This window comes from Tenrec ecaudatus, chromosome 5, assembly GCF_050624435.1.
Source record: "Tenrec ecaudatus isolate mTenEca1 chromosome 5, mTenEca1.hap1, whole genome shotgun sequence".
NCBI lineage: Eukaryota > Metazoa > Chordata > Mammalia > Afrosoricida > Tenrecidae > Tenrec > Tenrec ecaudatus.
In genome coordinates, this window is record NC_134534.1 from 43,107,850 (window position 1) to 43,120,793 (window position 12,944).

The 12,944-nt window shown below is 43.4% G+C and overlaps 1 non-coding gene across 1 annotated transcript; it reads right to left on the reverse strand.

Moving 5' to 3' along the window:
• Window positions 1-1,005: 1,005 nt before the first annotated feature.
• On the reverse strand, window positions 1,006-1,112 carry LOC142449487 (U6 spliceosomal RNA). Its single transcript, XR_012784647.1, has one exon. It is a non-coding gene; the product is annotated as a U6 spliceosomal RNA (small nuclear RNA).
• Window positions 1,113-12,944: the final 11,832 nt, after the last annotated feature.

Genomic DNA, 12,944 nt, shown 5'->3' on the forward strand with positions numbered 1-12,944 from the left:
TTTCTTTAAAATCGATTTTATTTATTTGTTGTTTTAATCAATTTCATGTTTGTTGTTGAGACTATTTGCAGCATCACTTACTGTCATCAAGTCGATGTAGACTCACAATAACCTTATAAGGCAGAGTAGAACTGCCCCTCTGGGTTTCTGAGACTACATCTTATGGGAGCAGAATGTTTTCATCTATCTCCCCTGAAGAGGCCTGTGTGTTTGAACTGCTGGCCTTGTGGTTAGTAGTAGCCCAACATGTAACACACGATGCCAGCAGGGGTCCTCGATATACAGCATAAACTCAGTGCCATAGAGTCTGTGCTGATTTGTGACCACTATGCCACTGAGGCTCCTAAACCTAGCACCAAAACCTCCAAACTCACTGTCATCAAGTCAATGCTGACTCATAGTGACTCTCTGTGGGTTTCCAGGACTGCAACTGACTGTGAGAGTAGAAAGTCCAGTCTTTCTCCCACGGAGCTGCTGGTGGTTTCGAACTTCTGACCATGTGGATCACAGCCCAACGCATAACCACTACACCACCAGGGTTCCTATATATAGCATAACATATACCAATTAAACAGTTTCTACTTGTACAATCCATTGGCATTTACATTCTTCAATTTATATAAACATTCTCACCATTCATTGCTGAATTGTTTCACACCAAATAACATAAACTCACTGCCCTCCTAAGTCTCTTGTCTAATCTTTTGAGTTGCTATTTTCCATTTATTCCCATATTAAAAAACCAAAAAACAAAGCAAAAACAATTGACTGCCATTGTGTGAATTCCGACTGACAGAGACCCTATAGGAAAGAATAGAACTGCGCCATAGTTTCCAAGGTTGAAATCTCCATGGAAATGATGGTCGCATCTTTCTCCTCTTGAGTGTGGCTGGTGGTTTCAAACAGCCAGCATTTTACTTTAGCCACTGCACCACCAGAGCCTCCTTGGTCCTCAAAGAGGTAAATCTTAAAGGGACACAATGTACAGGCAGATTTTCTTTTAAAAAAAAAATGGAGCGCTTCACGAATTTGCATGTCATCCTTGCGCAGGGGCCGTACTAATCTTCTCCGCATCGTTCCAATCTTAGTATATGTGCTGCCGAAGCGAGCACAAGGTAGACTTTCTTTACCAATTAAGCTGTCATTTAGTGGCATGAATGGGCCCTGTTGGCATAGTGGTTACATGCTGGGTTGCTATCTGCAAACTCAGAGGTTCAAAACCACCAGCTGCTCATTAGGAGAAAGACAGGGCTTTCTACTCCTGTAAAAAGAAGGGTCTCTGAAACTCAGAAGGACAGTTCTGCCCTGTCCTAGTGAGTCAGGATGAGTCGGCATCAACTCGATGGGAGTGAGTGATCTGTTGTTGTTATTGTTGGTTTTTCATTTAAAGAAGACTTTAGGGGATATTTCAGGTTTAAGGGCAAGCTTCTGGGGTTATGTTGCCAACCTCCTAATGATGAAGTTGTCATTTCTTTAGTTCTGTTTTCTCTGCCACCTTTTTTTCTCTACCTCCTGCTTGCAAGGTTTACCACAAACTCTGCAGCAACCACAAGTTGATCATTAGCCATTCTTGAGAAATATCTGCTCAATATTCCTTACATTGAATATATAAAATTATACATGTGAAGAAAGATTGATGGTGATATCTACACAACACTGAAATGTACCCTGTTCGGGTATATCTGCACAAATTATTTGTTTTCAATTAAAATAAAGAATCAAACTTTGAATATATATGTACGTATGTGCGCATGTGTGTGTATTTCAAAAAAGTTCATGAAAAATTCCATTATCTCTCAATTCCATTTTGGAATGAACTTTTTTAAAGCTCTCTTGCATGTTATACACATATATGTTATATATAACTATATGATGTTTCAAGATTATTCCTAAGATAATGTCATTCTGATGTGAGAGGAAAAAATGAACTTATATCTACATGCTAAAAGCTGAAATCCCTTATTTCTTTTGCCTAGTTATGTGTATGTTCTGGGAGGAAACGGTGAGGAGCCCTAAGACTTCCCAATGATGTAATTTCTTCTTCTGTTTCTTCACCTCATCCTGCTTTCTCTTCCTCTTTTGGCATCACTCAGAGTTGCCCTCCACAACAGTACCAAGAACAGTTCAGCATAATTTGTATTTAATGAGCATCCGCTAGAATCCATTGAACTGTGCATTTAAGAAATAGTTTTATTGAGCTATATTTCAGCGGTCATAAAACCAAAACAAAATAAATAAGTAAATAAATAAACTGTCATACAATTCAATAGTTCAATCATATTTTAAAAGGTGTGAAATTATCACCACAATAAACTTTGGAACACTTTCCCTCTTCTGGCACCCATTGCTATTGATTCACCATGTTCCCTAATCCAGTCAAGGCGGCTAAACAGAAAGTCAGCAGTTCAAACCCACCAGGCACTCCATGGAGAAAGATACGACTTTCTACTTCTGTAATGAGTTACAGTCTCAGAAACCCGCAGGGGCAGCTGTAGTCTGCCCTACAGGGTTGCAATGAGTCAGAATTCACTCCAGGGCAGAGTGTTTCTATAGTCCATGAAACATGGTCAATAAGAAATGGATGGGATGAGGCAGCAGGTTATCAGCTTGCTAAATACCTAGGGATTGGAAGGAAGTTTCCTGAGAACTCTGGCCAAAATCTCTCTCGTCTGCTGCCCCTTCAAATCAGATCCTCTCTTCTCCTCCACCCTCCACTGCACTAGGAGTGTTGACCGGTATGGACCACATTCTTGAATGCTTATGATCTGGCTTCTGGTTGGGTTCAGCAAGGAGTCAAAGGAAAGAAGGAAGAAGAAAGATCAGGTCGCTTTATCTCGGAGTTCCCGTCTTGTGAGGTTGCCTCCAGGTGACCCTGTCCCTTTATTAAAGGACACACAGCTCCTCCTGTATGTGTCTGCCTTCTCCTTGCTCACTATGCTCCAGAAAGTCTGGCCTTGCGGTTTCTGACATTTGCCAAGAATGTTCCCACTACACGGTCTCTGCACTTGCTGTTCTCTCTGTTAGTGTATGCTTCTCTCAGTTATCTGCTAGAGCAGGGTGCTCAAGACGTCGATCGCGATCTACGAGTCGATTCCAAATGAAGTGTGGATAGATCGCACGGCATTAACAAAATAGACATAAGCCTATCATCAATCCCGTCACTTAATCGATATACAGCGCAGCCAATCAGATGCAAGCTTAGGTGTCAAATGCATACACAAAACAACTACACTAAGTGCAGCAAAACCAACAAGCTAAGTTATCGCCAATTTTCAGACCTTGTTTTTTTCTCTTAAACGTAAGAAAGGGCATTAAAATGAATGGGGCGCTGGACCAAGTAAGAAGACAAAAACGTAGCACTTTCCTACGGAATGGGGGATTTTGACGCTACAAGCCGACATTCAGCTCAAGTCCAGAGCGCAGGAACTCGCAGAGGGAAAGCACCCAAACATGAGAACATGTGCCGCCTCCTTGACTGCATTATTCGGCTCTACTTATTGATGTGAGTCAGCCTTCTCCCACATAAAGATCATTAAGTCCAAGTACCGTTCCACCATGACTGATGATCATTCGGAAGTGTGCTTGAGGCTGGCTGTCAGCAGCTACTGTCCGGACTACGCATCCCTGGATCCTTCCATTCAGTGCAAGTCATCAGCGTAAACTCAGGTAATGGCAAAAAATGTACATAGTTAATTATGTTGTGTTATGCAATATGGACTCATGCAGTTATGCAAGGTACATAAACATACATTGTACATATAAAGAATTCTTAATGTATTTATGAATAAATATAATAAATAAAATAAAAATATGTTTCACATTTTTGTAGTTGGCAGATCATTTTGACTTGATCATTTTATAAGTAGCTCGCATGCTGAAAAAGCGTGAGCCCCCCTGTGCTAGAGTTTGTCCAGTTCACATGCCAACTCCTCTTACTCCCCCATCAGAAATCGCATTATCCTGTTGCTTTTGTCCTCTATTGTTGTGGTTAGGCGCCTTTTGAGTCGATTCTGACCCATAGTAACCCTATGCACAACAGAATGAAGCACTGACTGATCCTGTACCATCCTCACAAGTGTATGTGTCAGCCCATTGTCGTAGTTACTGTGTAGATTCATCTCATAGAGAGGGGATCTTCTTTTCTGCTGCTGAGCTATCTAACCAGATGTCCTTCTCCAGGGGCTGGTCCCTTCCTGATCACATGTCCAAAGTACATGAGAGGAAGTCTTGCCGTCCTTCTAAGATGCACCATGGCCACACTTCTTTCAAGACAAATTTGCTAGTGCTTCTAGCAGGCTATGGTAGATTCAATATTTTTCTAAAATTTCTCTCCTGGGCTACCTTATTTGGCTTGGTAGCATGTCCCACCACTATGTGGCATACATATTTGTTTTCACTAGTTCAGTATCTGTCTTCCCCTAACCAGGATATGAGTTTTTCCAACATGTGGATATAATTTTATAGACACAGCCATTAAAACAGTGCCTAGGGTACAGGAAGTATGCAATCAATATTTGTTCAATGAAGAAATAGTAAATAAGGAAATAGACTCTCCTAGAGGGGCTTCCAAATGTTTTTTGAAAATTGGAATTGAAAGATAATGGAATTTCCCCCAAAACACTATCAAGCCCCCTTGTAGGTATAGTCAAGGATTTCGGGTGGCACAATGGTTAAGCCCTCAGGTTAGAAGTTCAAGCCCACCCAGAGACTCCACAGGAAAGGCCTCATGATCTGCTTCTCTCACTATGGTCACACGGGGTCACTATGACTCACACATGGCTCCACACTTCCCAACAACAATAATACAGACATAATTGTTAAGTCTGTAAGGTCTTTTGTATTATTACAGAAAGGAAGCTTTTCAGAAATCCTCAGTGTGTATATCTATAGTCCACAGATTGATCAAAGAGTGTTCCAAAATCTATATCACAAACTATAAATACCACTCCTTTGAAGTGAGAAAAGAACACTAGAGGTGTAATGGTTACAAGTTGGTCTTTTAACCACAAGGTCAGCAGTTCAAACACACCAGTCGCTCCTCAGGAGAAAAAAAAGACTTTCTCTTCTCATAAAGAATTATAGCCTCAGAAATGCACAGGGGCAGGTCTACTCTGTCCTGAGAGTTGGTATGAGTCAGAATCGATTTGGTGGCAGTGAAAAAAGAGAGGGATGGGTAACAAAATCTCAGAAAGAATGGAATTGGTTGTGGGGTGAGGAGAGTCCCCCACAAATCATCACAGGTCCGGTAGGGGGAATTATACAGTGATAATAAGTAAAGATTATAGTAAAGTTATAGAGGGCATGAGAGGTAGAAGAGAAATATTGAAATAAATGGAGTCAGACACATTCATGGTAGCATGTGCACCTCAGCCTCGCTTGATTGTCCTCGAGGGGGGAACCCAGCCGGGAGAGCAGGAGAGAGCCCTAACTTTATTGTTAACCAAGGGTTATATCTCATTAGGGGACATGATTACAGCTAATCACAAGTCACAGGAAGGGGCAGTACAATAGGCATACATATCATAGGAAGGGGATGTGTGATAGGCATAAGCGTGACAGGAAGGGGATGAGCTAGGGGTGTGCCCACAGGAATGGGAAGGTCTAGTACTATACATGTGACAAGATGGGCGGACCCTAGATTCATGATGGCAGCCTAGCCTGAGTCATCCTTGGGCAGGTTTGACCTCTCTGGGGTCTCCTACAAGGAAACAGACAACTACTATCCCATCAGAAGGGAGTGGGCCTTATTTGTTGTGGGATAAACAGTGGTGACTGTTTGGTCTAGATGGCTTTTAGCTCTTAGGGAGAATGACCCCTGATCTACTCCTGATGACCTCCAAGTGTATGGTCATTCGCAAGCAGCTAAGTTTGGCATCTATTTGAGGGAGACATTTTGGGAGAAATCCTTCTGTTTCCCACAATTGGTGGTGGGTTGGCTGTCTGCACCACAATTCAAATGCATCAATTATTCTCTGTCTTCTTTATTCAGTGTCTAACTTGCATATGAGGCTCTTGGAAATACCATTGTTTGGGTCAGGCACCCCTTAGTCCTCAGATGAACGGCCTTGCTGCTCACTGCTCTGAGGTCTGTGCAGAGTCACCCACAGCAGTGGTCTTTTGACTTCTTGACTGCTGCTTCCACGTGCACTGATGGTAGATCCCAGCCGTCTTAGTAGCCAGCATCACAACTCAAATGGCTCCATTCTTCTGCAGTCTTCCTTATTCAGCGTTGTTTGTACGTGAGCGCTTAAACCTTAAGCACCACGTTTGCAGCAGGATAAGGTGCTGGTGAAGAATACTGAACGTGTGGACCAACAAATCTACAAGAAAGGTGACATTGTAGACATGGGCACTGTTCAGAAGGAGATGCCGCACAAATGTTACCACGGCAAAACCGGACACGTCTACAATGTGACCCCGCCCGCGAGCGGCATTGTTGTGACCAAGCAAGTTAGGGCACGAGCCTCGCGCAGAGAATGAGCGCGCACGCATCTGGGCAGCTTCCTGAAGCGGCAGCCTAACCCCCCATCCCCACCCCGCCCAAGAGTGGCCCAAGGTGCGGACCTGGGGGAAGGAGCCAGAGCTGCTGCTGGAGCCCGTCGCCACGTGTTCATGTCCTCGTCTGTGAAATGAAGCTGTCCTGGGGGCGGGCAATCGGTCTTGAAAGCAGGGCAGCCACAGTGCTCCTCAGAGGCAAGCAGGGGAGACTTGGCCTCATGGACTTTGTAGATGATGTCGGGAGAGACCAGTCCCTGGAGAAGGACATCATGCTTGGCAGAGGGGAGGGGCAGCGACAACAATGGGCTCAACAGAAGAGGAACCGCTAGGATCGTGCAGGAAGGGGCAAGGTTCTACTTGGTGGTGCTCAGGACGGGTATGGGCCAGAACCCACTGGGTGGCACCTGCACTGAAAGCCCCGTGGGGATGAAGCCTCCAGTCCGTTCCTTCTGACCTCGGGGAGTGCGTCAGAAAGTAGATTACGTTAGTGGAGGGTGCCTTGCTGGGATGCACAGTCAGGATCCAGGGGTTGCCTTGGTCAGAAAACGCTATCCTCACAGGGAATCCGGGGCGGATGATCCCTTCAGGACCAGTGGTGAGAGTGGGGATACCGGGAGGGTAGAGGATAGGTGGGGTGGAAAGGGGGAACCGATTGTAAGGATCTACATATAACCCCCTTCCTGGGGGATGGACAACAGAAAAGTGAGTGAAGGGAGACATCGGAGAGTGTAAGACATGACAAAATAATTTATAAATTATCAATTCATAATGGAGGGGGGAGCAGAGAGGGAGGGGAAAATGAGGGGCTGATACCAAGGGCTCAAGTAGAAAGCAAATGTTTTGAGAATGATGATGGCAACAAATGTACAAATGTGCTTGACACAATGGGTATATGTGTGGATTGTGATAAAATTTGTACGAGCCCCCAGTAAAATGATTTTTTTAAAGAAAAAAAAAACAATATCCTGCAGCGTGTAAATTCCTCTGCCTCGCATAGTATGTGCGTCTTAAATGCTTCCCTTCCCATTTCTTTTTCCCCCCTCTACTTTTATTTGTGAAATATAAAGAAAAACATCCTATATGGACCTCCACAGCCCTTCACATCAAAATAGTGACAGTATCCCAGTACACACAGACACACACACACACACACGTGTGCACACATAACATCCACGTATATGGTTTTTCTTCCTTTTTTCTTTTCCCATCCTCCCTCCTTACTTGAGGTTTGAATTTTTTTCTTTAGTTTTTTTCCATTTAAGATATGCTGTGTGGGAAAAAAAAAGATATGCTATGTGTTTTTTCCCTTTTGGTTTTTTGACTCTAAGTCTTTGCACACATTTCATTACAATATTTGGCTTTGCCTTCTTTAGCTGCTCTTTGTAAATTTCTGTTCATCCCTTTGACTTCATCCATTCCTCCATTTGCCTTAGCTACTCTCCAATTAAGAGTAAGATTCAGAATCTCTTCTGACATCCACTTCGAAGATCTTTTCTTTCTTTCCTGCCTTTTCAATGGCCTTTTGCTTCATGATGTTCTTGATGTCCTCCCACAACTTCTCCGTCTTTCTTTCATTAGTGTTCAATACAGCAAATCTGTTCTTGAGCTGTTCTCAAAATTCATGTGGGATAGACTCAAGGCTATATTTTGGCTCTTTTGGGCTTATTTTAATTTTCTTCAGCTTTCTCCTGAACTTAAATATAAGCAATTGATGGTCTGTTCTGAAGTCAGCCCGTGGCCTGGTTTTAGCTGCTGATATTGAGCTTCTCCATCATCTCTTCCCACAATTTGATTTCTATGTATTTAATTTGGAGAAATCCACATGTAAACGCACCTTTTACATTATTGAAAAAAAGATATTTGCTATGAAAAAGTCATGGGCTTTGAAAAATTCTATCACGCGATTTCCAGGGTCCTTTCTATCACCAACTACTGATCCTTCCTCTTTGTTTCCAACTTTTCCATTTTAATCACCAAACATTATCAATGCATCTTGATTGCATGTTTGATTAATTTCTGGCTAAAGTCATTGTTTGAGTTCTTTAATTTCTCTATTATTAATTTTTGTGGTTGGTGCATACATATGAATAATAGTTATATTGACTGGATTTCCTCAAAGGCTGACAGATATAAGCCTTTCACAGACAGCATTATACTTCATGACTGATTTTGACAATGAATGCCACACCCTCCGCTTGATTGTGTTATTCGTGGTGTAGTAAATCACATGATTTTTTAATTCAAATGGCCAAACCAGTTCATTTTAGCTTACTAATTCCCAAGATATCAATCTTTATGCATTCCATTTTTGAGAACTTCCAATTTTCCTACATCCACAATCTGCCCACCCCAAGTTCTGATCTTTAGCATCTTTGCAGCTGTTTCTCCTCATCTTGAGTCAAGCCTCATTAGCAAATGAAGATCCTGAAGACTCCACACCCACAGGCTTTTAAAAAAAACCCATTTTATTAGGGATTCATACAACTGTTATCACTATCCATACATACATCAATTGTGTAAAGCACATCTGTACATTCTTTGCCCTCATCATTTTAAAAGTATTTTCTGTCCTCTTAAGCCCTTTGCATCTGGTCCTCTTTTTTTCCCTCGTTCCCCGCTCCCCGCTTCCTTATGAGTCCTTGATAATTTATAAATTATTATTTTGTCATATCTTTCCCTGTCCGACGTCTCCCTTCACCCCCTTTTCTGTTGTCTGTCCCCCAGGGAGGAGGTCGCATGTAGATCGTTGTAATCGGTTCCCTCTTTCCAACCTACTCACCCTCTACCCTCCCAGTATCGCCACTCACACACCTGGTCCTGAAGGTATCATCCACCCTGGATTCCCTGTGCCTCCAGCTCCTATCTGCACCACTGTACATCCTCTTCTCTATCCAGACTTGCAAGGTAGAATTCAGACCATGATAGTTGGGGGGGAGGAAGCAGTTAGGAGCTGGAGGAAAGCTGTATTCTTCATCGGGTGCTACATCGCACCCTGACTGACTCATCTCCCCTAGATCCCTCTGCAAGGGGACATCCAGTGGCGAAATATGGGCTTTGTGTCTCCACTCCACACTCCCCACCTCATTCACTATGGTAAGATTTTTTGTTCTGATGATGCCTTATACCTGATCCCTTCTACACCTCGTGATCGCACAGGCTGGTGTACTTCTTCCACGTGGGCTTTGTTGCTTCTGAGCTAGATGGCCGCTTGTTTACCTTCAAGCCTTTAAGACCCCAGACACTATCTCTTTTGATAGCCGGGCACCATCAGCTTTCTTCGCCACATTTGCTTATGCACCTGTTTGTCCTCAGCGATCGTATCATCCTCCCACAGGCTTTACTTGACTCATGTCTCCATGATTAACTCCACTCTGAGATCTCCTGAGAGCTCCTCCCCTTACATTTCCAATGCCCTCACCCCCAGGGACCATCCTACATTCTCCAGCACCATCTGACAATGTTACATTTCTATTTATTAGGCCAACAATGTTTCTAAGGTATGCGTAAGGTTTTCAGAGGCCCCTTCCTCCAAAGTGGGGAGCTGAATCCTTCTTCATTGTCTATTCTTGGTCTGGAAGCTTGACTGAAACCTGTTCACTGTGGGTGACCCTGCTGGCATTTGAAATACCAGTGTATTGGACAGAGTTCTTTAGAGAGACAAACCAGATTTCTAGTAATTATATATAAATATATTTATAAAGATAGATATATAATTATATACAGATAGATAATACAAGAAATTAACAGTTAAATTATAAAGCAGTGAGACACTAGCAGTCCTTTAAGGCTTGAGAGCTGCCAGTTGCCAGACCCCTTCTGTAGAGAGAGCTGGGCTATATATATCCAGGCAGCAAACAGCAAGGCCGGTCCCCAACTGTCATCAACTGTCGGTCCCCAGCTCCAGAGATGAACATTCCAATCGTGTGGGCTTGAAGGGACCTCACCTTACAGCGACACAGTCCACAGGCTAGGCATCCCACAGGTAGTGTACCCCTTTAAGTTGAGGCACAGAACAACCAAGGCGAGGCTCACCGAGCCATTTATCCCTCTGCCCTTCAGTTAATCCTACAGCAACATATAAGCCACTACAGCATGACAAACTGACAGACAAGTGGTGGCTTATGGGTCTAGAGTTTCTATTTAGGTCTTTAATCCATCTTGAGTTTGTTTTTGTGCATGGTATGAGATATGTTCCTGTTCCATTCTTTTGCAGGTAAGATCCAATTTTTCCAGCACCATTTATTGAAAATGTTATCTCTTCCCCCACTTAGTGCGTTGTAGTCCTTTATCAAAAATCAAGTGTGAGTTCTGGTGGTGTAGTAGTTACCTATTTGGCTGCTAACCACGAGGTCAGTAGTTCGAAATCACCAGTGGCTCTGCAGGAGAAAGATGAGGCTTTCTATTCCCATAAAAAGTTACAGTCTCAGAAACCCTCATGGGTAGTTTTACCCAATATGGTTGTTATGAGTCAGAATTGATTGCATAGCCTCGGATATTGTATGGTGCAGGTACTTGATTGTGTTTCTAGGTTCTCCATTTGAATCCATTGGTCTATAGAACTATCATTATATCAATGCCAAGCTGATTTGATTACTGTGGTTGTATAATAGATTTTGAAATTGGGGAGTGAAAGACCTCCTGTTTTGTTTTTGTTTGTGAAAAATGTACCGTTTATCCTGGGTTTCCTTCCTTTCCATATAAAGTTGGTGATTACCCACTCCCATGCCTGTCGTCCCACTGCGACTGTGGTATATTAGCCTGCTACTGCTCGTGCTTCTATGACAGTTCCCTTTGTTCTCCCAGGTCCTAGCTAAGTCTCAGTATATCCTGATTCTCGGTATACCCCCGAAAACCATTATGACCTCGCGGGTCTCCCTTAACCCAATGATTTCTCCTGCTCAAGACTTAGTAAATGTTTTCCTTAAACGATATTTGAGATCTCTTGCACCCTGTAATAGTTGACAGCTTCCAATTTAGAACTCCTCCTAGATCTGCTTGAGCATTTGAGATGAAGTACTGTTCTTCTCAGGGAGACCCTCCCAGATTATAGAGCCAGGCAGTGGACAAGTCCTCGCCGTTTCTACCATAAGTGGGCGGTGGGGGGCTCCTTTCCTTCACAGGCTTTGTTTGGACCTCCTTCACCTGCACCAGGTCTGATGGCTCCCTCTACTCAAGCCTGCTTCTCTCCTCTTTGCCTTGACACCCCACTAAATCTTTCCCAGGAGCCCCTGGAAGTGGCAAATGGTTAACACACCCAAAGACTAACTGAAAGATTGGTGGTTTGAGTCTACCTAGATGCACCTCGGAACAAAGTCCTGGTGATCTGCTCTGAAACACAGCTCTGCTCTCACAGGGTGGGATGAACTCCACAACAGCTCCCACTGGAATAACCTCTCCCCTCCCCTGTTTTACCTCAGTGGTTGCTCTCTGGAGGGGCCTGCTGGCACAGCTAGATACACCTCATTTGAACCTGCTGGAGGTCAGCATGAGGTGTTGTTGGTTTATTTTTGGTAAAGACCCTGAAAGGCACTATTTCTCATTTTAATTCAAGCTTGGGTGGAGGGGTGTAGAATGGGGGAGAGAATAAAACAATAGTTGCTAGTATGTTCTTTGCAGCACAATAAACTAACTTTAGAGGATGACTGGCTTTGTCTTGGTGTACAATTCCAAATTCCCTTGGGAATTTGCTCCTTTTCATTTTGTTTGTAGGAATTGGGGGGAGGGGAGTCCACTCTTGAACAAATATTGCTTGAAAAATCTTTCCTTTTATGAGCAGCAGATTGCTAATTTTAGAGAGAATCTAGATGTTTATCCTAATCAAAACCCCTTGTTGTGCATCAGAGCCCATGCTCTTGTTGTCCAATGCCATTGACTGAGCTCAGACCCCCGGGATCTTAGGTACAATAGAATAAAACACTGCAGGGGCTGTGCCAGTCTCACAACCACAAAATAAATATGTTCTTCCGGCACATCACATATAGTCCAGTATATTCAGCATTCTTTGCCATATTTATTTTGGAAGAAGTACAACCAGGATATGCCTCAGGAGCGAGGATGGGGAGACTTTGTCTTACACCTTTAGGACACTATGGAGTGGGACCAGTCTCGAGAAGACATCATGTGTGGGAGAGAGTCAGGGAGAAAGGAGACCTTTAATGGGTTGACACAGTGGCTATAGCAATGGGCTCGATGTTATGAAGTTTATTAATTTTCCACTTAACAATGTATACACAATTTGTCACGTGACAACACCACAAAAGCACATGAACGGCAATCTTGGCCGCCAGAGACAAAAGCAAACAAATAGCAGAAAACAAATGTAGGTTAAAAACAACCATGCCACTGTCTTAGTGAAAACAGTCTCAACTGTTGGAAACTCTGAGACCATGGCCCCCGGACAGGCCACCCCTCAAACCTAGGGCTCAGCCCAACGCTGCAGATCATGT